The sequence below is a fragment of the Pseudorca crassidens genome, chromosome 3, assembly GCF_039906515.1.
Source record: "Pseudorca crassidens isolate mPseCra1 chromosome 3, mPseCra1.hap1, whole genome shotgun sequence".
Lineage (NCBI taxonomy): Eukaryota > Metazoa > Chordata > Mammalia > Artiodactyla > Delphinidae > Pseudorca > Pseudorca crassidens.
In genome coordinates, this window is record NC_090298.1 from 65822691 (window position 1) to 65850166 (window position 27476).

The window sequence follows — 27476 nt, forward strand, 5'->3', positions numbered from 1 at the left end:
CCTAGGTTGTGAATTATATTATTAATAGCTTGGTAGACTCAGTGGCGATGATCTATTTACGTGTACATGGGTGTGATAAACTGATATCATTAATGGTCTCAGGTCTTCACCCTTCCCTAGGTCCCTGTCCTTTGCCGTGTGACTTTGCATGTGGAGGTGAAGTATATATCCTTGCTTCTTGATTCAGGCCCTCAGCTATGTAACTCACTTTGGCTGGTAGGATTTAGAAGATATGACCAAGCAGAGACTTGGAAAGGTGTTGGCACATTTCTGCTTGTGCTTTCGTCCTCTGCCATCACCATGAAGACATGTCTGAGCTAACCAGGATGATAAGATCCATGTGGATTAGAACTGAGTCATCTAAGTCACTCTAGTCACAACCATTAGATCAGCCTTTAGCTAGCCAACCCTACACGTGCAAATGAACCCTGCCTGGATTACAGAGATGCTTAGCCGCAGGCCCTAGATGTGTGAGCAATTGATGCTAATTGTTGTATGCCACTGAGGATTTGTGATTGGTCGTTATAGGGCACCTTTGTGGCCATAGAAAAACAATCCAATGGGCAAGATGATTATACGTAATATCCAGGGCAGCCAAATGATTTCTTATGGATAGACAGAGTGGATTATATACTTTTGGTTATCTGTCACTCCTAAGATTTGTTTTGAATAGTGGGAAATGATCAAGTTTCCAAAGACTTTTGTGAACGTCTTCCCTTGTAGAAATCAAATATTTAAAACATTTTATTAAATGTATTAAGAACCTAATGTTAGCCATCTGGCCCTCTATTTTGAAAGATGAATTATAAAAATAGAAAAGACCCCATAGAAATTTTCAATTTCTATGTAGAACCAAAATTAAACATAATTTTTATCCGTATCTATTTTCCAAAGGTTTGTGTTGTTTACAATAGCTAACACTGTTAAGTGCTTACTGTGTAATATTTTAAGAGAGGTACTAATACTGTAATTTACAGTGAGAAAACTGAGACCCAGAGAGGTTAAGAAACTTGTTCAGAATCGCTGAACTAGGAAGTGATTGAACTAGGACATAATAAACCTCCACACTTAACCACCACACTTCACTAGCCTGAAAAATAGGGAATAATTAAGTGCTGGATTTGGCAATACACTTGTGGTTTTATTTTTATTTTTAAGGCAGTATTTCAGTGTAAATGTATTTTAATCATTTATAAGTGCCCTATACTTGTAATTTCTTTTCTATTCAATAAAGTGAAAAGAAAGAAATGTGGAATTAGGCATTTGGACACCTGCTGCTAGTTCTATCACCTTTATTTTTAGGTATTTTTATACAGATTAACCACTTTTGTCTTCATTTCTACCATATACATAACTGGGGCAATAGCATTTGATTCATTAAAAAAAATAGTGCTTTGCATTTCCTACATTAAAATACAGAATAATTATCATTGTTATTTGTTGCATTAATACTTAAGAGATGGTAGTGATGGCAGTCACATGATGTCTAATCACATGATATCTAATCACATGATTCTGCAATGTATTGATAGAATCCTGATCTGTTGTTGGTACCACAACCGTCAGTACAGATGCCAAGACCCTTTGTACATAGTGTCCCCAATCCTAGGCTGATAATAACTACGCTTTGCCACTTCTAGGCAATCAGGACTAATACCATTTAGCTTGCAAAAGAGCTATGCCTAATGCAGGCAGAGTATACCACTAATTTTTTTTTTTTAAAAAAAAAGGTTTTTATTGGAACTCATCTTAACATCAGATATACCTGGTGTTGGTTAGAAAGAACCATTTGTACATTTGATATTGATGGTGCCAAAACCAAACAGTGACTGGACATGATGGGGAAAGATGTTGAGAACAAAAACCTGATTTTGGAGAGGAAAATAAAAGCCAGTCAGATTCAGTGAGGATGCCAAACCTGGTACAAAAAAAATCCTTTTACAAAATATAAATTTATTATGAAAACTTGGAAGGATAATATGAGAAAGGGAAAGAAAGATAAAACAAAGCCAGCAGGAAGGAGGCAGGAGGAGGGAGAGAGGAAAAAAGAGAAGACAAAGGGGAAATGAGAGGAAAAAGAAAATATAGCTGAGCATGACAGAGGTGCAGAAACTTACCTACCCAACTGGCATTAAAGCCTTGCTATGTAATCTCATCATAAAACAAAGCATGCTGGAGTATAGTGCTCTACCTCCCATCCATTACGCCACTTTTAATTAGTTACTTTGACTAACATTAGACCCATAAAACTTGTGTTGGCTGCACCTCCAACTACTGGAGAAAGGTTGTAACATGGGTTGTGCTTGTCTTGGGTGGATACTGGCATTGTAGAGACCTAGAAGAAAAAGGTGAAAACATCTCACCTTGTTCTTAGGCAATAGCTGGAGAAAATGAATGATACCATGAATTTTTACTTCTCTTTCAAGCAGAGTTTTTATAAATGTGTTCCTGTTATTCTTAAACAATGTGAAAGATCACATAGTGGAAAAAGCATAGGTCTGCAGCAGAGGTTCTTAACTTTCATTATAAGTCTATGGTATTCTGTTCTGGCAACCCAAGCTGACTAACACATTGATAGTCACAGGAACTATGAATACCACAGAAATTTGTTGCATACATTTAAAATGGAAAGAAATGTTTAGTTACGAATTATAAAATAAAGATATAAATTGGTTTTCCTATCAAAGTTCATGGATCTCCTGAATCAGAGTCATAAATCTAGGTTTCAGTAAGGGCTCTATCACTTACTGACCGTGCAAACTCTGTCATTTTAACTTTCCAAGCTGGGATTTTTAAAATCTGTAGAATGAGGGCATGAATATATACTTTATAGTGTTGTTTCATGATCAACTGAGATAATAAAGATGGAAAAGCTTTGTAAACTATAAAGTGATAAACAAATGTTAGCTAATTTTATTTTGTTTTTTTATACTTGCATCCTTAAAGCAATTTTAAATTTGGTTTGGATTCAAGCCAAATTCAATAAGGTTGGAATCCAATTTGTTCTCTCCTGAAGTCAAATGATTCTTCAAACTCCCATCACCTTCTACGTAAACATAGGAATGAAAAAAAGATGCAAGAAAAAGAGTTGAAAGAAGCTAAATAAAGTAGAGCAGGATATAGTGAAAGGAGACTAACTGAAGCTACTTCTCTCCTCTCTTCATTTTTTAAATGAAGTCAAACATTCATATAGTCAAGTGCACAAAATGCACAAATTTTAGGATTATAAACCTTAATGACATTTTACTTATGTACAGACCTGGGTAACTACTACCTAGAGCAAATTAAAAATATTTCCAGACATTCACAGAAAGGGAGACAGATGAAAAGGTAGAGGGCTATGTACCAGATGAAGGAACAAGATAAAACCCCAGAAAAACAACTAAATGAAGTGGAGATAGTCAACCTTCCAGAAAAAGAATTCAGAATAATCATAGTGAAGATGATCCAGGGCCTCGGAAAAAGAATGGAGGCAAAGATCGAGAAGATGCAAGAAATGTTTAACAAACACCTAGAAGAATTAAAGAACAAACAAACAGAGATGAACAATACAATAACTGAAATGAAATCTACACTAGAAGGAATCAATAGCAGAATAACTGAGGCAGAAGAACGGATAAGTGACCTGGAAGACAGGATGGTGGAATTCACTGCTGCAGAATAGAATAAAGAAAGAAGAATGAAAAGAAATGAAGACATCCTAAGAGACCTCTGGGACAACATTAAATGCAACAACATTCACATTATAGGGGTCCCAGAAGGAGAAGAGAGAGAGAAAGGGCCCAAGAAAATATCTGAAGAGATTATAGTCGAAAACTTCCCTAACATGGGAAAGGAAATAGCCACCCAAGTCCAGGAAGTGCAGAAAGTCCCATACAGGATAAACCCAAGGAGAAACATGCTGAGACACATAGTAATCAAATTGGCAAATATTAAAGACAAAGAAAAATTATTGAAAGCAGCAAGGAAAAAACGACAAATAACGTACAAGGGAACTCCCATAAGGTTAACAGCTGTTCTTTCAGCAGAAACTCTACAAGCCAGAAGGGAGTGGCATGATATACTTGAAGTGATGAAAGGGAAGAACCTACAACCAAGATTACTCTACCCGGCAAATATCTCATTCAGATTCAATGGAGAAATCAAAAGCTTAACAGACAAGCAAAAGCTAAGAGAATTCAGCACCACCAAACCAGCTCTCCAACAAATGCTAAAGGAACTTCTCTAAGTGGGAAACACAAGAGAAGAAACAAACCAAAGGGCTTCCCTGGTGGCGCAGTGGTTGAGAGTCCACCTGCCGATGCAGGGGACACGTGTTCGTGCCCTGGTCTGGGAAGATCCCACATGCCGCAGAGCAACTAGGCCCATGAGCCGTGGGCGCTGAGCCTGCGTGTCCAGAGCCTGTGCTCCGCAATGGGAGAGGCCACAACAGTGAGAGGCCCGCGTACTGCAAAAAACAAAACAAAAAACTCAAAACAATTAAGAAAATGGTCACAGGAACATACATATTGATAATTACCTTAAACGTGAATGATATATATGCTGTCTACAAGAGACCCACTTCAGACCTAGGGACACATTCAGACTGAAAGTGAGGGGATGGAAAATGATATTCCATGCAAATGGAAATCAAAAGAAAGCTGGAGTAGCAATACTCATATCAGATAAAATAGACTGTAAAATGAAGAATGTTACAAGAGACAAGGAAGGACACTACATAATGATCAAGAGATCAATCCAAGAAGAAGATATAACAATTATAAATATATATGTACCCAACATAGGAGCACCTCAACACATAAGGCAACTACTAACAGCTATAAAACAGGATATCAACAGTAACACAATAATAGTGGGGGACTTTAACACCTCACTTACACCAATGGACAGATCATCCAAAATGAAATTAAATAAGGAAACAGAAGCTTTGAATGACACAATAGACCAGATAGATTTAATTGATATTTATAGGACAATCCATCCAAAAACAGCAGATTACACTTTCTTCTCAAGTGCGCATGGAACATTCTCCAGGATAGATCACATCTTGGGTCACAAATCAAGCCTCAGTAAATTTAAGAAAATTGAAATCATATCAAGCATCTTTTCTGACCACAACGCTATGAGATTAGAAATCAATTACAGGGAAAAATACATAAAAAACACAAACACATGGAGGCTAAACAATACATTACTAAATAACCAAGAAATCACTGAAGAAATCAAAGAGGAAATCAAAAAATGCCTAGAGACAAATGACAATGAAAACACGATGATCCAAAACCTATGGGATGCAGCAAAAGCAGTTCTAAGAGGGAAGTTTATAGCTATACAAGCTACCTCAAGAAACAAGTAAAATCTCAAATAAACAATCTAACCTTACACCTAAAGGAACTAGAGAAAGAAGAACAAACAAAACCCAAACTTAGCAGAAGGAGAGAAATCATAAAGATCAGAGCAGAAATAAATGAAATAGAAACAAAGAAAACAACAGCAAAGATCAATAAAACTAAAAACTGGTTCTTTGAGAAGATGAACAAACTTGATAAACCATTAGCCAGACTCATCAAGAAAAATAGGGAGAACACTCAAACCAATAAAATTAGAAATGAAAAAGGAGAAGTTACAACAGACACTGCAGAAATACAAAGCATCCTAAGAGACTACAACAAGAACTCTATGCCAATAAAATGGACAATCTGGAAGAAATGGACAAATTCTTAGAAAGGTATAACCTTCCAAGACTGAACCAGGAAGAAACAGAAAATATGAACAGAACAATCACAAGTAATGAAATTGAAACTGTGATTAAAAATCTTCCAACAAACAAAAGTCCAGGACCAGGTGGCTTCACAGGTGAATTCTATCAAACATTTAGAGAAGAGCTAAAACCCATCTTTCTCAAACTCTTCCAAAAAATTGCAGAGGAAGGAACACTCCCAAACTCATTCTATGAGGCCACCATCACCCTGAAACCAAAACCAGACAAAAATACTACAAAAAAAGAAAATTACAGAGCAATATCACTGATGAATATACATGCAAAAATCCTCAACAAAATACTAGCAAACAGAATCCAACAACACATTAAAAGGATCATACACCATGATCAAGTGGGATTTATCCCAGGGATGCAAGGATTCTTCAATATACGCAAATCAATCAATGTGATACACCATATTAAGAAATTGAAGAATAAAAACCATATGATCATCTCAGTAGATGCAGAAAAAGCTTTTGACAAAATTCAACACCCATTTATGATAAAAACTCTGCAGAAAGTGGGCATAGAGGGAACCTACCTCAACATAATAAGGGCCATATACGACAAACTCACAGCAAACCTCATTCTCAATGGTGAAAAGCTGAACGTATTTCCTCTAAGATCAGGAACAAGACAAGGATGTCCGCTCTCGCCACTGTTATTCAACATAGATTTGGAAGTCCTAGCCATGGCAATCAGAGAAGAAAAAGAGATAAAAGGAATACAAATTGGAAAGGAAGAAGTAAAACTGTCACTATTTGCAGATGACATGATACTATACAGAGAGAATCCTAAAGATGCCACCAGAAAACTACTAGAGCTAATCAATGAATTTGGTAAAGTAGCAGGATACAAAACTAATGCACAGAAATCTCTGGCATTCCTATACACTAATGATGAAAAATCTGAAAGTAAAATCAAGAAAACACTCCCATTTACCACCGCAACAAAAAGAATTAAATACCTAGAAATAAACCTACCTATGGAGACAAAAGACCTGTATGCAGAAAACTATAAGACACTGATGAAAGAAATTAAAGATGATACCAGCAGATGGAGAGATATACCATGTTCTTGGATTGGAAGAATCAATATTGTGAAAATGACTATACTACCCAAAGCAATCTACAGATTCAATGCAATCCCCATCAAATTACCAATGGCATTTTTTACGGAACTAGAACAAAAAGTCTTAAAATTTGTATGGAGACACAAAAGACCCCAAATAGCCAAAGCAGTCTTGAGGGAAAAACACAGAACTGGAGGATTCAGACTCCCTGACTTCAGACTATACTATAAAGCTACAGTAATCTAGACAATATGGTACCGGCACAAAAGCAGAAACATAGATCAATGGAACAAGATAGAAAGCCCAGAGATAAACCCACACACCTATGGTCAACTAATCTACGACAAAGGAGGCAGGGATATACAATGGAGAAAAGACAGTCTCTTCAATAAGTGGTGCTGGGAAAACTGGACAGCTACATGTAAAGGAATGAAATTAGAACACTCCCTAACACCATACACAAAAATAAACTCAAAGTGGATTAGAGACCTAAATGTAAGCCCAGACACTATAAAACTCTTAGAGGAAAACATAGGAAGAACACTCTTTGACATAAATCACAGCAAGATCTTTTTTGATCCACCTCCTAGAGTAATGGAAATAAAAATAAACAAATGGGACCCAATGAAACTTAAAAGCTTTTTCACAGCAAAGGAAACCGTAAACAAGACGAAAAGGCAACCCTCAGAATGGGAGAAAATATTTGCAAACGAATCAATGGACAAAGGATTAATCTCCAAAATATATAAACAGCTTATGTAGCTCAATATTAAAAAAACAAACAACCCAATCCAAAAATGGGCAGAAGTCCTAAATAGACATTTCTCCAAAGAAGACATACAGATGGCCAAGAAGCACCTGAAAATCTTCAAAACTACAATGAGGTATCACCTCACACCGGTTAGAATGGGCATCATCAGAAAATCTACAAACAACCAATGCTGGAGAGGGTGTGGAGAAAAGGGAACCCTGTTGCACTGTTGGTGGGAATGTAAATTGATACAGCCGCTATGGAGAACAGTATGGAGGTTCCTTAAAAATCTAAAAATAGAATTACCATATGATGCAGGAATCCCACTACTGGGCATATACCCAGGGAAAACCATAATTCAAAAAGACACATGCACCCCAATGTTCACTGCAGCACTATTTACAATAGCCAGGTCATGGAAGCAACCTAAATGCCCATCGACAGACGAATGGATAAAGAAGATGCGGTACATATATACAATGGAATATTACTCAGCCATAAAGATGAATGAAATTGGGTCTTTTGTTGAGATGTGGATGGATCTAGAGACTGTCATACAGAGTGAAGTAAGTCAGAAAGAGAAAAACAAATATCGTATATTAACGCATATATGTGGAACCTAGAAAAACGGTACAGATGAACTGGTTTGCAGGGCAGGATTAGAGACACAGATGTAGAGAAGAAACGTATGGACACCAAGGGGGGAAAGCAGCAGGGGGTGAGCGTGTGATGAATTAGACGATTGAGATTGACATGTATACACTGATGTGTATAAAATGGATGACTAATAAGAACCTGCTGTATAAAAAAATAAATTAAATTAAATTCAAAAATTAAGAAAAATTTCCGTATGCCAGATGTTTCCTTCATGCCCTTCCCAGGCATGTCCAACCCTTACCCTTGAGACAACCACTATTCTTACTTGAACACCATTGATGATTTTGCCTGTTCCTGAACTTCATATAATGAATCATATAGTATGTAAGCTTTTATGTCTAGCCTCTTTGCTCAGTATCTGTGAGCTTCATCCATTTTGTTGCATGTTATCCATAGTTCATTGCTTTTATTTCTGCATAGAGTCCCTTCACTTTTAGCACTGGTTTCATCTTGCTCAGAATCCTACTAATTCAAATAATAATCTGTGCCTCCACTTTGGAGATGGTACAAATATGGTGACCAGTTGCCCTCTTAGAAGAAATAGTTTCCAAAGACAGCTCATAATTCCCAGATCTTTCCAATTCGGGAAGAAAACTCTTCCATTTCTTGTGGGTATCCTTTCTTTCTCTAGGTCTGGAATGCATGAAAACGTAAATAATCTATAGTGTGAAACAAGATAATATGAACATTTTTGTGGTCTTTTCTGCCACCATCTTTGAGCAATTTCCCAATAGACCAAATCAACATTGAATCAATAATGACCATTGTTATAAATTAAAGGAAAAAAAAATCCAGATCTAACATTCACAATAGAAGAGCAGAAAATCATCTGAGACTCTAATACAAACCTCTTCGGGAATTTGTGAGTATAACTCTGGTTCCATCATATTAAAGATTGTTATACTTACAGAAAAACTGAGACACTGGGATCTGTTTGCAATTACCAAATCAGAATGCAATTAACTAGTCACTGGGAACAAACAATGGTGTCTTTAAATGCCCTTTTGGAAATGTAGAATTGGTAACGGGGATCAGGTTCCCAAGGTTCGGATGTTTTCACTTATGAGTCTTCCTATAAAATATAGGTATGAGGGCCACTGTGGTAGTTTGTCTTAGGAGAGAGAGAGAGAGAGAGAGAGAGATGGAAAACACAAAGCAAATGTCACTTCCATCTGTGTATTAGAGCTTCTCTTATTCTCAGAACACTTCAAAGGAAACTTTCCCTCCATTCCCTGAGTCATTTTGTTCTGACCTCACTTATGTATAAATACATTTCAAACTAAGGATTGAGGTTTGCTGGCACATGATCTTTTTTCCTTATAAAATTATTATAGGAAGTGTCTCTGATACGGCTGAGATGGGTAATTTGGGTTGAAAAAAACTTTGCTGCTTATGGAAGTAAGAATATTTCATTTTTCTTTCTATAGCAGCATAGCTGACAAGATAGAAATGTTCACTTTCCCCTTCTCTTTTGCAAAAGCATTTCTCTAGTGTATGATTTCCTAAACATTTATTTGATGTGCGTTAGCTATTTGATGTTTCTCCCCAAATCGGTCTTTAGTCAGCTTTGGGCTCTAGCTTTTAGTGGAGAGCAAAAGCATTGAAATAGATATGTACTGGTAGCAATAATAAAAACAAAATAATAACATTTTCATACTTCCAATTCTTGTCCATTACAATGGACATTAACTCAGTGAAATTAATATCCATTTTCTTTATATCTCTCCTGATACTGTACTGATAGAGGTAGTACAATGGTTTAATGCAGGAGAAGAAGCAGTGAAGAGCCTGGATGATCCATGAGCTATTTCTCAGACTCAAGTTTGGTTCACTAATGGCCCCATAATGATGATCTCAGAGAGGAACATGGGAGCTGTGAAGGATTCCCCTGAATTCAGTTGACTTCTGAGGCTCATGTTCCACTCACTCAGGAACAGTGGGTTAGTTGACCCACTTTATGCAAAAAAGTAGAAAAAACAATTATCTCTAAAGAGTGCTTCCTCAGCAAGAAGAAAGAAAGCAAGAAATCACTCCTAGTGATTGCAGGCCTGGGGGGAGAGTACAAATAGAGTATCTATACTGTTTCTCTAAATACTTAAACATGATACATCAAGAGAAAATACTCAAATAAAATATCCTAGCCTCCTGCCTTAACAAATGTACCTTGATAACAAGCTGGAAAACCAGGTTAGAACTTGACAACTCAAGACTCCTGAGTTCCCAGCTGGCATGTGACGTATAAGGGAGGCTGGTCCAAGCTCTGCCCACCTCTCCCCATAACCCAGTCCCACTTCTCCTTCAAGCCCAGCTCCCTCCGAAATCTCAAGGTTTCTCATGGGTTCATGGGCAGACTAGCCCTCTGGTCCAAGCTCCATCCACAACCCCTGCAAACAGTCATCCCATGGCAAGCCTCCAGGCCTAGGGGTGTGTACATTATTGGCTCAGAGGGCCTCCCAGGAGATCAGACCTGCAGAAAGTGTGGCTCAGGTCCTTCAAAAAGCATTTGGGACCATTTGTGCAGTGAATTCCAGGGTCCGTGTATCTACTGCATAGTTTAGAAACAAGGGGAGGGCCCTGGGTGGATACGCCCCTCAGCCCCAAAGAAGCCTCACCCCCCTGGGAGAGGCATGACTGCAGGAGGCCAGGGTAGAGCCCTTTACAGAAGGGGCCCCCCTTGCTTGGGTCTAAGACAGTACTGAATAGCTGCTCTTGATTTTATGTTAAAGGATGTCAAACACTCCCCAAAGTCTGCCCCTTAATGTACCAGGGACTGTGCCAGATACTGCAGATTCAGAGATGAATCAGTTACCACCCTTGAATGAATTATCCTCTTGTGAAAAGACTACTATGAAATGCAGACATTAACACAGGCAGAGAGGGGAGTTCCTTCCTTTCCCATGACCACTGTAATGTGACTTTGCCCCTAAGATGGGCTAATTGTTCTATTGAATGGGTAGTACTGAAAGCCAGACCCTGGTCAGCACGGCCACTGATTCACATTTTCTGATACACATGGTCAGGTAAACAGCTCCTGACCTAGTTCCTGCTTCACTCCTGGCCCATTGCCTTCTCCCCACCCCTTTCCTCTGACTGCAGTTTACAAATCACAAACTGAAGAAAAGGGACACTCGCCTGCCAGCCAGTGCCCGGACTAACCCATCCGCGATTTAGAATCTTCCTGAACAGTAGACACACACACCAGGGCTCTCTCCTGGCCTAAACCAGAAACCAGGGGAGGAGGCGTCTGGGTCTTTTGATTTTTTCCCATCCCCCAGACCCCCAGCTAGATTATCTGAATAACCAGACAAACCTAGAAGGTGAGACACTTTGCTGGACTACTTGCCCTGTCCCATCAACAAATTGAGGTCATAATAAAAAGATTGTGCTTGAATAGAGACCTAAGGAACCTAATAACCAGATGAAATGGATCTTCTTGGATCCTAGATTTGACAAACCAGCTGTAAAAGTGTTTTAGAAACAATTGGATAAATGTGAATGCGGTCTCAGTATTGATTGAAATGAAAATTTATTAAAAGGGAAAGATGGAGATCAGTGATTGGGAAAAAATCAAGTTGGCAAAAAAATAAAAAAGAACAACACTTACAGAAATATCTGTAAAGATATGCTTAAGAATTTAAAGTAGTAATCACTGGGTGGTGGCAATGTGAAGTTATAATTTTTTTCTAATTATCTACAAGGTCTGCATACTTCTATAATAAAAGTATTATTTAAAAATAATTGGAAGTTGTAATATTATGTTTTTTAGAGAATTACTACATACCTCTCAGCCTGTTCTTTCACACTAGCTCAGACCTGGTGCAGATCCCAGAGCAAGTTGTGATCTAAAAATCATGCGTTCCCACAGGTATTCACAGGCAGAACCACATTAATCTTTTACCCTAAGTTTATTGAGTTAAGGTTAATGCTATTCCTTTAGCTTCCACAGAAATGAAATGGAAACATCCATTTGAAGAATGATTTAAAAAACTATAATAGAAGTCATTTTCTGTTATTTCATGTGGTATCTCTTCAGTAAGTACCTAATTTATGAATTCTTTCTGGAGTTCAGTGCCTAGAAAAGAATGTTTTTCCTTTTAGTAATTCTTTTTCTGGACAAGATAATTCTATAATCTATCAGGTTTTCCTGTTATCTTGGCTGCTGGGGAACTCAGGTATAAATTTAGCATGTAATTGCGTTAGCTAACTAATTACCTCGGAACTCGCAAGAATCATCTATTTTCTCATTACATTTCATTATTATTTCATATAAATCTATTTTTAAAACAATTCTAATTGCCCTTTTCTGCTCATATGATCATTTTCTACATCATTTGAAATTCATTTTGGGAGAAGGTAGAGTATAAATAAATAATAGGACTGCCCTACAGATCTCTGTAGAGCCTGCAGGCAATTTAACAAGTAGTAAATAGATAGTGTTTTAAAGCGTCTTCCCAGCCTGACACTCGCCTCACTTTCTCTGAGTTGTGAGGCCCCTGGGGATGGACCTCCCCCACCCCAACTGCAATTATATAACTGGATTGGATGGACACATGACCAGATCCAAGCGTGAGAGACTCTATTCTGGGCATTTGGAATTAATAAAGTGAGTCTCTCTGGTCTTGCGTCCTTACTCAGGGTGCTGTGAGGCATAAGTAAGCTAACAATTAAAACAGTGTGTAGTTGTCTCTTTTTATCTTTGAAAAGAAATGTAACTTAAACAAATCATGTTGAATCATCTTATTTTGCTTTTTTCTAAAAGATGTTGGAATTAAGAGAATATTCTAAGTTCTGGAACCAGAGACAATCAAACACAACAGTACACTGTGCAGTGTTTCATGAAGCAGCCTTAGTGAGGTGGGCGGGGCAGGAGTGAGGTGACTATCATCATCACTTGGGCAGTGAGGACCAACAGCACATTTCATTCCTGCATCCCCCAGTTCCCTGTAGACGAGGCAGATTTCAGGAAAGTTTGTTTTTTAAAGGCTACTGATAATTCTCAGGCCTACCTACATCCCTACTTCTTCCAGGAATGAACAAAGAAAGGATTTGTGTCCTTTTTAGTGATGACCATCCCACTGAGCGTCATTGCAAAGGTAATGGTGTATGTGCAGTACAACAAAGTCCCTGCCAGGGAAGTGTCCTTACTTCCCTACATATTATGATCATTTTCAATCAACTCCACCTTTGTAGTTTCATACAGCAATTTTGGTTGTTGCTGGTGTACTATGTGACATTTAATGCACTATGTCTCCATGTTTCAGTTTATTATGAGCACCAGAGTTGTTCCCCCAAAACTAGGAATTACACCAAATCCATGTTTTGTCTCATCAGTTTGGTCTCTCTAACTAAGTGGGTTAGAATAAGAATTCTCTCTTCTCCCACCGGAACTGATTAGGTTAGTTTTCAATAAACGGTCACTGATTTCAGTTGAATTAAAATTAAGGTCACACTATTTTAAGTGGCATGAGATTGCAGTTTGTTAAATAAGTTCCTTCTGGTTTGGAAGGGTCAATGAGTTTCTCAGATGAGACAGGCTCAGTGCTCTTACAACTAAAATGCCCTGAATAGAGCAGTGAGAGGTGGCTGGAATAGTTCAACTTCCACCAGATCAAGGACCTACTGTGAATCCACTGTACTATCCCTCCCAAACCCCCAACTCAAATTCTCTGCACAGATTTCTGATCCCTCTATTTTCTGATTTTCACATGTCTGTTTGAAAAAAAAAGTGATGTATTCTCAAAACAGAAACAGATGTGAGATCCAATTTCTTATTGGAAGTGACAAAACATATAAAGATTTGGCAAGATATGTGTTTCACATATTTCAAGATTTCAAAAATAGTCATCAAACAAATGCAAGAAGAGTTAGATAGCAGGGTGGTCTTTCTCTGGTTTCTTTGTTCCTTTTTCTAAGATTCCCATGATGGCCTATTGTCAATAAGATATGGAAAATACAGAAATGTCTCATATATAACAGAAAATACATACTATTAAAGTAATGATTCAAGAGAAAAAACAGTAAATGTTCTCCTAGTTTTAAATAACTGAATATAATCATTTCTACATTTTAACATGACCGTAAACTTTCATCAAATCACTTTTAACCAAATGAGCTTTTTCTATCAAAAAGAGAAAAAGCTCAGAAATGAATAATTTTTTTTTTTTTTTTTTTTTGCAGTATGCGGGCCTCTCACTGTTGTGGCCTCTCCCATTGCAGAGCACAGGCTCTGGACGCGCAGGCTCAGCGGCCATGGCTCACGGGCCCAGCCGCTCCGCGGCATGTGGGAACTTCCCGGACCAGGGCACGAACACGTGTCCCCTGCATCGGCAGGCAGACTCTCAACCACTGCGCCTCCAGGGAAGCCCCAGAAATGAATAATTTTGCTCATTAAGTTCTAAGGGCAGTTGCTATACAGAGCCAAGAAGCAGGTGTAATAGCCTTTAAGAAAGAAAGGTGTGAGGAGGAGGCACACCCTGATGAGCACGTGTGATTGTGATAAGTGACTAAGCTTGCATTTATATAGCACCATTTCTCAAGGGAGGCAATCGGTAATATATTCGCTACAGTGCAGGGCTCTGATGTAAAACCCATACTAAAGAGAAATGATGTGGCTCTTTTTAAAATAAAGGCATTTGGGTCTGGTGAACACTTATCTAGTTCTTACAATGTACCAGGCATCGGAGTAGATAGGGAATTCTTGCTGTGATTTAACTTTCACAATAACTCTCTTTGCTATCACTACCTCAGTTTTTGCAAATGGGGAAACTGAGGGTCCAGAAAAATGACTCAGTCAGAGTCACGTATTCGGTGAATTGCAGAGCCAGGATGAGAATGCAGAACTTTCTGGGTCTAAAGTTGTTTTCACTCTACCCCAGTTAACTCAAGGGAAAATGCTACAAATTTTCAGGGGTTCTTACACTTGAAAAGCACTTAAAGTTTGCAAATTAGTAGGACACTATGGTAGAGATGAAGAAGGGTTTGCAGAGTTTCAGGGATGTGCCAGGTCTGCACAGCTTGGCCGCTTTGGGGGACTTGGTTTAGTGCCTGACATTCTAGTCAGACTCAACCATAGAAATGTTACTGCATGTGTCACATGAAAAATCTGTTCTCCTTAGAACAGTTGTCTTCCAGCTGTGTCTTGAGGAGCCTGAAGACCTCTTCGGAGAGTCTCAGGTGGGCGCCTGGGAGAGAAAGGAAACAGCAGCTAAAGAACAAAGAACTGGGGTGGAATCCATGCAAACAGGGCTGTAAGCAACCTCTCCCTTTTAACTGAGGAGGCTTGATTTAACTTGCTTTGTATATTTATCTCCCTCTTAAGACTTTGCTTGAAGAAAAGGGTTCTGTGGCCTTAAAGTGTTTGAAAACTAGATATTGCATCATTTTAAAGGTTTTTTATATTTGTATACAATGCATTTAAGGAACCCAGTTAAAACCAGTGATTATGAAATAGACAAGAAAGGAAGGTGGTGCAGAGTGTTTAAGAGTGCATACGGTTATGCACTATTCTTCATGAATGTCACAGTCGATACTTACCAGCTGGTTAATGTTTACCAGTAAGCAGAAAACTAACCAACTCTGTCCATGTTGAGGCTTCTGACATCAAACTTAATAGATGTTCTTAACGGGAGCCTTGTTAGTGTCCCAACAGCTGCCTGTGGAGCCTGAGGAAGTGAGCAGGACACTGGTGGTTAGACTTCCAATTTTTAGAGTCACTATGGGTCTTAAAAGTGAGTTGTGCTAAGATTTCTTACAGAAGGAGACAAATAAATAGATCTCATTGTAGGCACTCTCTCCCAAATTATCAACCACTTGGGGATATTCACAGACACACACATACGCACACACCCGTGTTCTTCTTACGTCGCTTCTGAGTCTATGCTCTAAAGAATTTTGTGCATACCGTTAGTGTAGCCCCTACTATACAGCTAGTGGTGTCTGTGTCTGTTTCTCCCACTGGCCTGTCTGTTTCTCATAAAGATCAAATATTACTCATCATTGTAATCCCTGGAGTTGGCACTGAGCATGGCACACAGATGCTTAATGACAACTTGTTGAGTATTAAAGACTATATTAGAAAAACAAGAGAACAGAAACATAACTCTCACTTGATCCTTGTTAATACAAAGAGAAAGAAGGTTTATCTTCAGGTCTTGAAAAGCAGTATGCTGCCTTACAACTTGACTATTATTCATAATTATTCCAATTTCAAAAGCATCTACAATTAGGAAAATTGGTAATGGAGTTAGAAAAAGGCCAATTTCTTTTTTTGCAAGACATTTTGCATTAGCAAATATAAGTCTCAGAAGACTAGGTGGAAAGAATGTGTATAATCTGACTTTGTACCTTCCAAAGTCAGTTTGCATCACGATGCCTTTTTATGAAAAGGGTGTTGACTGTTCTTTGCAGGAAGAAGAGTATCAGATGAACTTCCAAGCTTCCTTAATATAAAAATCAAAAACTATCCTGACTGTTGTACACTGGTTTTCTGTCATATTTCTTTTACTTTTTCTCAATTTTAATTGGGTTGAAGTAAAATGGTGTGGTTTCTGTCTTGTGTGACTCAGAGTTTCCCCATTGACAATCCAGGCCAGTCTGAGCTCAGGGATGGGACCTTATTCCAGAGGACAGCTTTCCTTCTATGGCACCCGGAAAGGCTAGTTGAGTCCGCTGAGAACAAGGGCCCTGGGACATGATCCTGAACCTTCCAAAGTTCTTACTCCTGAAAGGGGCGTCTCAGCTGCTACAGGGGCCATTGTGACAATTGCTCTATTCTGCTCCAGCTGCCCTTGGCACCTGCTTTATTCCCATGTTTAAATGTCCTTCCCCACTTTCCTCTAGGAGTTGAAGGAAAACATGAATACGTCTACTTCTGAGTAAGTTGAAAGGAAAGATGAGAGACACCCTATTTCAAGATATGTGTACCTCTCTGTGTCCTAACTAATCTTTCTTCTTCCTTTTTAATATTTACAATTGCATCAACTTGGCTCTGGTAGTTCAGAGTTCACCTTCTACACTGTTCTCAGGAATGCTTCTATTTTTTTTCAGTTGAAGGTACCTGAGGCAAATGAGGTGGCTTGAATCATGAAGCACCTTGTAACTCCCCAGTTGGGTGTCTGGGACATGATAAGGGAGGTTTTAACAGCATATTCTGGAGCAGAAGTTCTCAAGCTGGGTGGCCCATGAGAGTGCCCCCTGCACATCCGCCCAATTCTCTACAAATCTCTGAGTGTGGAACCAAGGCATCAGAGTTTCTTAAAAGTTCTCCAGGGGATTCAAAAGCATGGCCAAGCAGCCACTGCTATAGAGAGAGCTATGATCTTTCAAAAATGGTGATTGGGGACTTCCCTGGTGGCGCAGTGGTTGAGAGTCCGCCTGCCGATGCAGGGGACACGGGTTCATGCCCCGGTCCAGGAGGATCCCACATGCCACAGAGCAGGTGGGCCTGTGGGCCATGGCCGCTGAGCCTGTGCATCCAGAGCCTGTGCTCTGCGACGGGAGAGGCCACAGCAGTGAGAGGCCCGCGTACCGCAAAAAGAAAAAAAAAAAATGGTGATTGGGGGTAATCCATTAAACACATTTTATGGTTTGTTTCTTGCTGCTGTAATAGGCATCTTTCCATATCCTGAATGCAGAACTCCATCCTTTTCAAATCTAAGTCACCACAAGAAGATTTGACTAAGCCAGATTGTTTTCTTTCAAATTTAGGTACATCATGTAAACAGCACAAAATTGAAACACTGTTCTCTCAGATGAACTCAGAGACAGATAATACATCTGTATGAGACAGGAGTACTAAAATTTAACATTTAGAAGTCATTTTCACTGCTATTCAAATTGCTCAATCACTGATAATTCTAAATTCTTGACTCATACTAGATGATAGAAAACAAACGTGGGTGTCTGGTTCCCAAAAGCTTTCTCTTATAACCCAGGTTCTTCATTCTTTCCCCTCCTGTCAAAATTTGGTGTGAGGGATGAAGATTTATAAAGAAGTGGGTCTAGAAAATCTAATGTCAGTCCAAGAGCCATATATGTTTTGAAATATCAGTGTCTTCTGTCATGGTTTTTAGTTGTAAATTCTCAGTCAATGTTTTAAAAGGCATAACTCATTTAAATGGCCAAATGTTTCTCTTTTCAACCAAGCCCAGAAATATTTCTTTTACTTTTTGGAAACAAACAGGGTAGGGATTCTTGCTGCTGAGAACGCTTCTTGCTGGTAGAAAGGGAAGGCCTCTGTGTTTAGAAGGAAGCGAAGAAAGATCTCAGAGACATGATGTCATAGAGCAGTAAATTAGGGAAAAAAAGGAAAAAACTATTTTCAGACATCATTTAAAAAAGAGAAATAGGCTAAATTTGCTTTGTCAGATTTGATGGACATGCCATAAGTGGAAAGCCAGATTTGTTTTCCTAGAGAATAAGGATTAGTCTCTGGTTGGTAGCTACATTCTGTGAAATACCTTTCTCTTTTTTAAAAGTGTTTAAGATTGGGTGTATGGCCTATAGTCTGGTCAGGGCATTGGGAGGGCTGCCTCACTGATTGCAAAGGCTCCATCAGTATCTACCCAGTGACGTTATCTTTACAGTGGTGGGAAAGGACACTGCTTTCTCTCCTTTGGAAGCTGTGTGAGTTAATTAATTAGTCTGATAAACCTATGTTACTCTTATTTTCCACAAGAGAAAGGAGGGATAAATCTAGAAATAGCCTCAAAACTGGGCTGAGGGAGCTTCTTTCCTCCATACCCAGACAAAGCAAAACGAAGGGAAGTGAGCCCTTCTCCAGTTCAAAGAAATGGAATATGTTCCCTTTTATAACATGAAACATTTTTATTCCTTCCTTTCTGGAGAAGTTGGAAATCAAAATTAAGGTCCCAGGGCCTCTCTGTTTCTGGTGTTGATTATGAAATAATCAAGATCTAATGCCACTGAGAGAAAATCCTTCTGTTAAATTCAGGAGGGCTCTGCATAGAAGGAACCTCTCTTTGCTCACTCATCTTTAGACACCTCTCTCTATCACGTCAGCCCTTACAGAGAACTTTGTGACGTGACGAGGAATCTCTGCATTCCTGTTACCATTATTTAAAGTACTTTCATTTATAAAATGACATGGTTTGACTTATTTCTTTCAATTTGATTACTAACCTTCAGAGTTTAGCAAAACGATAAGTAGTAGATTACTTACTAAATTAAATAAGTCTTACCAATTTTAAGGAAAATCTGATTGCAAGAATAGATATTTAATATATATAATAAGCGCTTTCCTATAGGTATTTGACTAGGCTCTCAAAAGATGTTTGTTGGTTAGTGGTTGATTGATAATAGGTTACCAGTTGAAATAAGACAAGGACAATTCTCTCTAAATACTCCGTGAGATACTTTTGAGTCTATGTGAACAGCATACATACAAAAGGAATGAAGAATGAGCCAGAATAAGATTTTTGCACCTGAGCTGAATTCCAAGAACTATAGCCCATTCCTGGACCTTAGGTGTATTGATGATGAGAAACAGGCCTTGAACAGAGAGTTGAGGAAATTCAAGTTCAAGTGCTGGAGAAGATAGATGGTGACCTAATCGGGGTCAGGGGTCCAGCTTGGGGTCTGAGATAGCCTTCCTCACGGGGGCACCACACCAGCCAGCTAGCTGCTAGGTGCAGGGAGCATGGGAGCAGTCACATGTGATACTTTCTTTCGTTTCTCTGTTGAAGGAACAAAACAGCAAAGTTATTGTTGTTTGCTGAAGTTAGTTTGGGGAGGATGGGAAAAAACATGAAACTAATGCATGCTTTTTGTAATAATTCCAACAATACAGACATGTTGTATAAAGAAAATGTTAATGTCTCACCAAAGCTACTCCATTCCAGTAAACAATGTTATCAGTCCAGTGTGATGATGTCTTATCCACCTTTTCCTATGCTCTTTATAAATATATACAAACATATTCTCACATAAGTCTTCTCCTCTATTATTTTTTTACAAGCATAGGACCATAACATATATATATTGCTTTGCAAACATTCTTTTTAGTAATTACATGATAAATTATAGTATGAATGTCCCACAGTTAGAAGGGGGTGGTGGTCCTTTTTTTCATGGAGGATAGGGGCACAGAAGTTGCATTATTGGGACAAAGAATTATTATGTTTAATAGATACTTTTCAAATATGATTTTTATATGCATTACATATATTAAAATTAGTACAATGAAATAGAGTGTCTCCATTTCTCATTCAGTAAGGTAAGGAAGTACATAAAGTGTGTAAGTTCTCAAGGTCTTTATCTTTACTAAAGACCTCAAAAGATGATGATGATGAGTGTGTGTGTGTGCATGCATGTGCGTGTGCATGAGTGTGTATGTGTGTGTGCGTGTGTGTTATATGTTAAAACAAGTCTGGCTTAATAGAGCTTGACCTGGGAAGTTATGGAATTCCTGTAGTTATTTTGTCCGTCAAGGTTCAATCAAAGAAGTAGAACCACTAGAGTATATTAATAGATAGATCTATTGATATATATATATGTGTATATATATATATATATTTTTTTTTTTTTTTTTTTTTTGCGGTACGCGGGCCTCTCGCTGTTGTGGCCTCTCCCATTGCGGAGCACAGGCTCCGGACGCGCAGGCTCAGCGGCCATAGCTCACGGGCCTAGCTGCTCCGTGGCATGTGGGATCTTCCCGGACGGGGGCACGAACCTGTGTCCCCTGCATCGGCAGGCGGACTTGCAACCACTGCGCCACCAGGGAAGCCCTATTGATATTTTATCTATCTATCTATAGCTATATCGTCTATAATTATAGATATCAATGATATAGATATTAATACAGACTTTTAGAGTGATCTGGAATTACAAAATCATGAGAGCTGGTTAAGCAGTCTCTATAATGCCATTGTCCTTGCATCTGTTGCTAAAGCCTGACGTCTGCAGGGCAGGCAGCAGGAAGGGAAATGGGGAAGAGCAAGCACAAGTTGGAATATATATAAGGACACACACACGTTGGTTTTCATTGTCTCTGACCTTGCTGGTGTGTGTTCCACAGAAGCTGGGGATCCTTTATCTTGAAACTAAACATAGACACTGACCCAAGAATCAGAGAAGCTGAAGAAGTTCTAGGGAAAGGGGAGCAGTTGCAGTCTCCAAATCCCACAGAAGAATCTCTCATGGGGTCCACCTTAATGGGAAATGGACAGGAAAGGCGATTCTGGGGAACGTATTTCAGCCTAGCCAAGTTAACACTATGGTTATTATGCAAAAGGCTATAATAACCGCTCTAACCAATCCTCAGTATTCCAGCAACATTTGTTTTTCTGGCTAGCCCCCAAGAAATTTTCCAGTGATCTAAACTAGAAAAACAACATTCCCAGAAATGTGAGATTGTTGTGACACAAACTTGCACATGTGCACACACACACACACACAAACATACACACATTCTTTGATTATGATTACTGCCAAGGTTCCTGTTTCAATGTCTAATTCATCTAAGTTTCTACTTTCACCATACACCCTGATTTCTGTTATTCTACGACACCAATAAACTCCTGAATAATATAACTTCTGTGTCATCTGAAAGTTAAAATAAGGTCATCATTTATTTTTATGCTTAAAATATGGTAAAATGGGCTTGAGGCAATTTTTGGCTTTTGTCCAAAATATGCTAAAAGTAACTGCTTGCTGTTTGTGTTGAGTTGTGGTGTATTCATACCCTGTTGGACAAACTGTATGTGTCCAATCCATCAGCATTTTGGATAGAAGAGGATCAATCTTGTCTTACGAGGTCAATAATGTCTTATTGATGGCAACATTGTTTCACTTCAGTGAGTCTTGATTCAAATGATTCTTCTGTCTTTTACGATTAATACTATTTTTATCCAAATGTAACTTTGTTTTTGGATCACTAACATAGGACATGCGTAAGTGGTTTTGAAGATGCAGGAAGCTAAAATCGTAGAAATTCTTAGGTGTTCCCTTTGGATGTTAGCAGAAGTATTATTGAACCCATACCAAGTGTGGTTGTGCTTATGAATGTCAAAGGGATTTTCTTTTGTATTGAATTAATGGTCTTTTTGACTTCCTGTCTTCTCATCCTCTATTGCCCACACTATACATTTCAGCTGAGATCACTTAAAAACATACATAAACTCTTTCCCACCCTGTGTTCTGGGACCGATACTTTTCTTAGTCCTACTAGACTAGCTCAGGTGAGGTGGCATCTAGTCAACGTTACCAAGTCTTGTTTAGACCTCATGCTCTTTTTTTCATTTTTACATAATATATAGTTGTTATTAAAAATGTAAGACAAAAATGACAGCTTATTCCAGCAGAGAGAGCATAAGTGTACATTGGGAAAGATTTGGCAAATATCTCAGTCCAACTGCATAGAGAAAAGGCAATGATGGAACAAGATATTGAAAGAAAAATAGACCTTCTGCTCTCAGAGCTCCCACTCCTAGGCCATGTGTGGGAGAAGCTTCCTTTTTACCAAAACGGCTGGTAGAAAAAAGGTCCCAAAATACGGTATCTGAATCATATGTTAAACTTTATAAATTTTCAGATCTCTAAGTCCCATTCCAAAAGTCCTTATTACCAGGTCTAGGGTAGGACCCAGGAAATAGTAAAGAAAATTTTCTCAGCTCTTTGAATGAATAGCTGGGTAGAGAGACAACTGACATGTTCTGTTGGTAAAGCTGCATTTCTATAGCCTCTGTTTTCTTTAGAGACTTACTTTCCAAGTAGAGAAAGTATCATTCTTGACCAGTACACTGTTGCTTTCTCCTGTTTTGATCAGGATCAGTCTTATTGGTAGAGAGTCAATTTTGTGCCTCTGTGTTGTGATTTTCTCCCATTAACTTGGAACCTTTACTAAAGTCTTATTATACTTTACAGACTAAGTATAGATATGCAGGGGGGACAAGCTTTGCATTTTCCAGGACTTCCAGGGTTGCAAATGACAGAAAACAACTCTTATTCACCTAGAGGTCGTGAATTGGCTCCCAAAACTAGGAAGTCAAGGAGGGAGCTGGCTTAATTCATTGCTAGAACTAGAAATGTAGATGGTGTTGCTGGGGCCCTCTCTCTATCCATCCCTTGGCTCTGCTGCTTTTTGCCATGAGGGTTGGATTGTCCCCCTCCTGCTGTAGCCCTCCCTATGGGGGCAGATGACATGTACTGGCACCTTGAGCCCCAATCTCTCCCTAGTCCTTATTTGTCCTTTGTATTGACAACCAAGCATTTGAATCCCAGTTTTAGAAAAAATAAAGTTTTCATATTCTACGTTCTTTATGCTTTGGATGGGAAGAAAAAGGAATAAAAATGAGACTTCTGAATTTAAGAAGAAAGATCATGAATATGACAAACTGCCTTCTTTATGAATTAGACAAAATAAATCTACTTCTTTTACAATCTAGGTTAGAAGACTGAAAATGTTATCAAATATATTATCACTGAACATTGCAATATCAACTTCTGAGAGTAAAATTAAAAATCATTTTTATTAATTTTTAGGTAATTAGAGCAAGAAAGGGATTATAGTCGGGACCTGTGTTTTCTTAGAAAAACAAATTAGCGAGATGAAAATGTAGTATGTTTAGGCCATGAAAAGAGGTAAATCTACTTTACATCCACAAAGTGGCATTTCTCTTTCCCTTTCAAAAGTGAGTCTTTTTCAGCTGCAAAGACCCTCTTCCCTCTGCAAACTGTGATGATAAATGGGAATATGAAATCACTATAGAAGTAGAATTATTATTCCTGTTGTGGGGTCTGCTTTTCTCTAAGGCATCATAACTCCACATGGAGGAATTTAGGATTAACACCACTGGCCTCTCTCTGCCCCTCCCTTACTCCTGCCCAGGGGAGGAGGAGAGACTGCACAGGGCCTCAGAGCTTCTGGGTTGGCTCATCAGATCACCTGGTCCGTGCTCCGCCGTGTTCTCTGGAGCCTTCACGTCACGGGAGACCTGCAGCTGCTTGGCTGTGTTGGAAACTTCTGGAGGTGTAAATGCTGAAATATAAAATTGCAAGCCATCTTGGCTGCAAATCAAAAGTCACATTGTCCAGTTTATCAGTAACAAAAGTAATACTTTGATCTCCATCTGTCTGACTCTTGGTTCTGTCAATTCTGCTTCGGAGTTCAGGTAGCAAAGAGAAGGGTGCTAGATACTGATCCCCTAAAATCCCAACAATATTGTATCATAAGCCACAGTAAAATTCATAAAATAAAGGACCGTGTCTTCTAAAGTTGTTTTTCACAGTAGCAAGTGCATGAACACATACATACAAATGGTGTTTGAAAGTGCAGTTTCCAACACCGAATTGGAACAGATGCCAAATAGTTTTCCTCCCTATGGAGCCAAAAGAGGAGAGTAACTCGGGCTAAAATCCAACGTACATTTCCAGTCTCATGTGGGACTGAGACAACCAGAAACTGCCACTCACTTTCTGCTTTGCTAATATAATGTAACATATCTTACATCTTTAGTTTTCTGAATAATCAGCTTATAATTTGACCAATCTTAAAAAAATCAGAAACATTTTTCTTTTTGTTTTATTCTAAATTCCCACTTCAATATATAAACTCCAATTTGTCCTTAAAAGGAGAAAGAATGTATTGGATTTTACAAGTTGCACTGCTCCCTCCTCCCTTACCTATCTCCCTTCCCGATTCCTTGTAATTCAGTTTGCTTTGCAATTGAAAAGAAAATACCAGATCCTCTAGATTTTTGGGTGTGATCCAAAATTGCTTTCAGGGATCCCGCTGGTTCTTTTGGTGAAGGGAAATCTCAGTAGATTACGTGACTGAAATAACAGGACCCCAAGAGAATTGGGCCCTAAGCAGTGGTGCTTAGCTGCTGAAGTGAACTTGTTTAGTTACTTAGGAAACAATGCAAACTTTAAAAGTAATAATTACACATAAGAACCACTCCTCCCATTTGTTTTAGATTGCTTTTCTTTGTTCTCCTAAGTTGCTTAGATTTGGTCCACTTCCAAGTCCATTTAGAATTCTAGACTCTGGTAACGGAAAAGCCTTTTAATTCATCACCTCCATCCCTTGGATGCCTCCTCATGTGTCGACTCAGACAGCTTAGCTGTACAACTAACACAGCATCACATACAAAGCCGACCAGAAAACAAACCCACCCATGAGCTTCCTTTTTAGTATTACTTGTTGATTTTCTCACTAACACTTGGCCGCGAGAATTCATAAGAAAATCTTTGAGAAGTCAGAGGTTTTTGTTTGGTCATTAATTTCAGCATGAAAGAAGAGTATAGAGAAAGCCGCAGAATCTGGGTAAGTTTCCTTCTTCTTGATTCATAGTGCCTGAATAAAATGCATACAAGTTTACTTCTAGAAAGAACTCAGCCAGCACAATTAAGTTGACCAAAGAAAGCAGCTTTAATAAGCAAGGATTGCCTCCAGCGTTTCACACCCCTCATCTTCCATACCATTAATTCTTTGCCCCTGGATGTTTTTCTTCTCTTAGGAGAGTTTCTGACATCTGAGGAGTGGGGAAGAGGGAAAGTTCTCTCATCCAGTCTTGGGAATTGAAGAGCTACTGGTGAGTCTTGAGTGCCTTTGGGACGCAATGGCCTCACTTAGCCAGCTTGTTATAGTTGCTGTATTTATTCCTTCGTATTCATTGTACTTGCTTGGCCATCCATTTAGCCTTTTAGTGTCTTCTTCTCCTTTGTGCTTGTTAACCTCCTGCACAGCACACACATGGATAGAGGTGATTAGACAGCACAGTCTAGGCTGACGGTAATGGAAAAGCAACGCTATCTAAATTCCAAGTCCCAGCTGCATCTCCAAAATCCAGACATGATGACTGTCTTTTGTGGTTTTGCTACTTTAGATTGATTTTAGAAAGGGACTTGGCCAAAGAACCATTGTTACTCAAGAACTTCTTAATACGTGATGTGAACCATTTTGAAAATCCTAGGTTTCTGGGACTTGGCTTCTAGGTTGCAACCTCTGAGATGTGCTGTAATTACAGAACATTCCACTATCAACTAGAGTTGTCCCTTCAGACTGCACAAACCCCCTCCAATGTTTCACATAGAAATTCCTGGCCAGAGGTAAAAACAGCAAACAAATACAGTCCTTATCTTCTGATACTGGTTAGTTTGCTTCCAGTCCTCCTGTCCTATGAGAACCTCTGCCTTTCTCCCACTTCTTGTGATTAATCACACATACACACACACACACACACACACACACACACACACACACACACACACACACACGCCTCCCTGGAAACACAGTCATGCTGTTTTCCTTTCTCTGAGGCTAGTCAGTGATAAGAACCATATTTGAAAGCCAAATAGTACAAAGTTAACCTCCCTTATGGCTAAAACACAAGATGCTATTTAGAAAAACGTTGATCCAATCACCTCTGGCTCTGTTAAATAAGGGATCTCTAACGTGGCCCGTGATCAAACTCACTTCCTCGTTAAGAGCAGGAGCATAGGAGAGACAGAGCCTCCTTTGTTTAACAGAGGCTGTGTGAACTCTGCCACGAGTCCCCAGACACCCCTAAGTCCTCTGTTCTGAACGTGTAATTAATTCTTAAGAAACCAGGTACCACAGCAGTCGTGGCTTGACAGTAGATTCATTCAGCACCAGCCAGATGTGAAAGGCTTTCAAAGGGACCAAAAAGCGAGCTTATTGCCTGGGGAAGCTGGAGATGGTAACCTCTGGTTTGCAGCCTTGCCATCACCTGGTAATGCCATTTCTAATGTATTTCAATTCACTCTTAACAGTCACAGATGTTTTTGCAAAACCGAAGGTTATTGATTAACCCAGAATGGGTAGGAGGTCCCTATCTGAGTTCTTATATTTTTCAGCCTAAGATAACTTAAAAACCACTCAGTAGGAAATCCTGACATTAATCATATATTACTCTTTTTTGTGCTCTCTTTCAAAGATGGTAACGAGTTATTTTCAGGGATTAAAGGAAAGACACTTTCTTTTAAAAATTGTAGGTTCTTTAGAGAATTTGCTTTATGGAGAGGAGTCATAACTTTCCTCTGGGAAAACTCCATCAGAGTGTCACTAGATTCAGTTCTGTTCAACCTCTATCAGCAATTAGGAAGCTATAGCAATTTTCTTTTTTTTTTTTTTTTTTTGGCAATTCGAAATGATACAAATACTTTGAAATACTTAATGCAATAAGCTAATTTGGAATGAAAAATTATCTTGACATTAGAATCAATAAAACAGACTTTATCAGCAATAAATATGAACA

The 27476-nt window shown here is 38.8% G+C and overlaps 1 long non-coding RNA gene across 1 annotated transcript in view; it reads left to right on the top strand.

Annotated features, from left to right (window-relative positions):
- LOC137221458 (uncharacterized) overlaps positions 1-25785 on the top strand; it is a 304989-nt gene extending 279204 nt beyond the window's left edge. Inside the window, exon 3 of the long non-coding RNA XR_010942011.1 lies at positions 25716-25785. This is a non-coding gene — a long non-coding RNA (uncharacterized lncRNA). The remainder of the gene's footprint in view (positions 1-25715) is intronic.
- Positions 25786-27476: the final 1691 nt, after the last annotated feature.